The following is a 3396-nucleotide window of genomic DNA, read 5'->3' on the forward strand; positions in this document are numbered from 1 at the left end:
TTGGGACCGAGCCAGGCCAAGACTTAATACTTGGGACCAATCTAGCAAATAGCCCAGGACCACTTGGTCCTGGCGGGCCCTGACCGGACTTGTTCGGCCTTTTTTTTTTGTCAAATTCATTATATATTCTTAAATATTATTTTTCTATATTCAATTTTTGTGTGATTAATTATTATTTATTTATTTCAAATTACAATTATAAATTTAAGTAAGGATTTATAATAAAAACCTCAATATCATAAAAACGAAAAAAAAGAAAAAAGAAAACACAAGCACATCTGAATTTGAAGGGGGCTTGGTTCAAGCCTCAATCCGATTGATCAATAGGTTAGGCTTGGATTTATAAATTAATTCAATTGGAGCTCACTTAAAGGCTTAAAATGTTCCAAAACTGACCATGAATAGTAACGGATCGATTCTCAATCTAACTTTTTTAAATTGATCAATACTAATTTCAGACTGATCCGACCCACCGTACACCTTGAACCTAAACAATCCGTGAAATCACGAGTTCCACTTCTCAAGAAAAGAATTTCAACGAAAACCAACCAACCAACCAACAAATCCACGCGTGATCCTTATCCACTCTTCTCCATCCTATTGCAGCAGCCGGCTTGGTCCCCCCCTCCCCCCTCTCTCTCTCTCCATATACACACACATGCATATATGTATGATCGCACATCAAAAGAGAAAATAGCTATTCTCCACAGCTCCACAACCCAAGTTTTCTTCTTCTTTTAGCTGCGTGAGCGGCAATTGGCTGATCTGAAACGGGGGATGATTACGGCCGAAATCTGTGGGGATTGGTGGATTGGAAATCAATTTGCTCATTCGATCGTCTGGGAAGAGAAGAAAGAAAGTAGGGATTTGATTTCCAACTCCACCCATTCCTATGGTTTTTGGGATTTCCCCCCCTTTTCATCTCATCCTTTTCTCATGACTCTCTTTAAATCAACAGGTTTGTGTACATTTCAAATTTTCAATCTATTTATCGAAGTTTTTCTGCGCAATTGTTGTTTAATTAAATGTTTGTTTCAATGGCCTATGATTATTAGGGCACCATATGGTGATGTAGTGTTGTATGATTCAATTGTTGCTTGAGGCAGCTTTTACTTTTACACTGAAAAAAGTCGATAGTAAGATTTAAATGGTTTAAAAAAAAAAAATAATAAAGTTATCGTCTTTTATTGAGATTTGATATAAGTAGGCGCAAATTTAGAATTTTTTAATTTTATTTTTATTCAATAAATAAATCGTCTAGTTAGGTCAAAATTCACTAAATTTGCTAATATTAATAAAAAAATAAATTCAACAAAATTTGCTAATTTTGTAGGTAAGAACGATGAATTATTATTAATTGAAATAATTTGATTACAATCATTCTGTCAGATATCAATCATTACAATAATCATATTCTAATCAATAATATTAAATAAACGAACTCTAATCAAAACCTACTATTACAATAAAAACAACACACCTACTATTTTTATACATAATGTCCCATGCAAAAGATAGGGTATAACCTTTTGATATGCATTTTAGCACAGTTATTAGTAACAATAAATAATTCTCTTTCTTATTTTATTTTTAATTTTAAAATATTTATATTTTTTAATTTTTTAATTAAAAAATATCGAATATCTCATTAACTTGATTGGATATATTTTTTTACTCGACAACCAACCCAATTTATTTAAAATCAAGTTCGGATAACCCCAAACCCAAAAAATAATCAAGTTCGGATAACTCCAAACCCAAAAAATAATAATAATATCCGAATCAATTTAGACCAATCCATTCAAATTAGATCAGAACAGCAAAAACCCGATCAAAATGCCCATCCCAGTTTGTGTTGACCTCAAAGTTTTTGAGATAAATAGTTAATACTAATAAGGGGTTAAAAAGAAATGGAATGGAACATATTTAAGAGGATTTTTCGCCTACTAAATGGAATGGTATGTGAAATTAATTTGTCATTTGCCTTCATTTGATGGTTTTTATGTTTCTTCCATGTTGGGACTTTGCATAATTGCACATATAACCCCCATGGGGAAAGGGCAGATCCAATTTTGCCTCACAATTTATGAATTTTTTATGTAATGCCCAAAAAATTCAATTACATTTTGCAAGTTTGTTCCCAAGAATCTCAACTCCTTTTGGGCAAATTTTAATGGGCTAATATGAAATTTAATATAATTACGAATATTTTTTCGTTGATTTGAAAATTTTACAAATACTCTAAATATTTGATGAAATTATGTAATATTTGAATGAATATTTGAAATTGCCAACTTTATCTCTACCATATCGTTCTTTTTTTAAGAAACAATCTAAAACACTTGGACGAGGTGAAAGAAAATTTTGAAAACCTATAAAAATTATCCACTTAATCTAAAAAAATTTAAAATATAAAATATAATTTGTAATCTACAAAAGCATATTTGTCAGTTCACCATAAAAAATGAAAGAAAACCTAAAGAAAACTAATGGATTCACTATTTATTAGACGGTTGTTAAAATCAAGAAATCTTGATAATTTTCAACAATATATATAAATTCTCAAGGAAGCTCGTCATAATATACCCTTCAATTTTGAAGAGTAAAAGGTTGTGAGTCATAACCTCGTTTATCTATTTAATGAGAAAAATGGTTGATGTAATTTTCAGAAACCGTGAATGGAAATAACTCTAATTCCTGTCCAGGCTGCAAGTAAAACTTCTCAAACAATTGACAGATTGCCTGAGACTTGTGCCAGTTCTGTCACAGGGATGCATCCATTAAATCTGCAGAATTCTGTGCACTCAATCAAAGGTTCTGAAGGATTTTTTTGCGGTGGTTATCTCGGTTAGCTATGACTCGTAAAATCTATTGATCACAATGAAACTAAGATAAACAAAGAAAATACACTGCGACTGCATGACTCCGCGAAGGATTAAAGCATACGAAGCAAATTGAGGTGGTAATACAACCGTTTATAAGCCGTCCCAGACTATTCTTTACCCAGTAATTTGGTCTGGTTCTGTTTGAAGTACAGAATCGTTGGTTCCGATCAACAGTTGCTAGGAAGAAATTGGAAAAAAGCAAAGAGAGAGAGAGAAGAAATGTAACTTTATGCTAATAGTTGAGGCAGCCCCTCTCAACCTTGGAATGCTGTTACTTTGGACTGTACTAACTCCTCCTTATAGCAACGTCTTTATTTCTGCAGGAAAAGAAGAAGAAATTGTCGAGATTTTGGAGCTTGCTGAGTTCCTAAACCTCAGAGGTATACATGCACAACAGCGGAAACTAAACAAGAGCGTCTAGGATTCTCATGAGAGAGGCAGATTTACTGCCAAACTATGTCAAAATTTACCAGCAGAACACCATTAAAAAACCAAAATTTGAACACCTCAA

The 3396-nt window shown here is 32.5% G+C and overlaps 1 long non-coding RNA gene across 1 annotated transcript; it reads left to right on the top strand.

The window, feature by feature from the left end:
* LOC110011699 lies at window positions 415-3396 on the top strand. Its single transcript, XR_002286755.1, has 2 exons — window positions 415-958; window positions 2706-3396. It is a non-coding gene; the product is annotated as an uncharacterized LOC110011699 (long non-coding RNA).

Source organism: Sesamum indicum, linkage group LG3 (genome assembly GCF_000512975.1).
Source record: "Sesamum indicum cultivar Zhongzhi No. 13 linkage group LG3, S_indicum_v1.0, whole genome shotgun sequence".
In the NCBI taxonomy this organism is placed as follows: Eukaryota; Viridiplantae; Streptophyta; class Magnoliopsida; order Lamiales; family Pedaliaceae; genus Sesamum; species Sesamum indicum.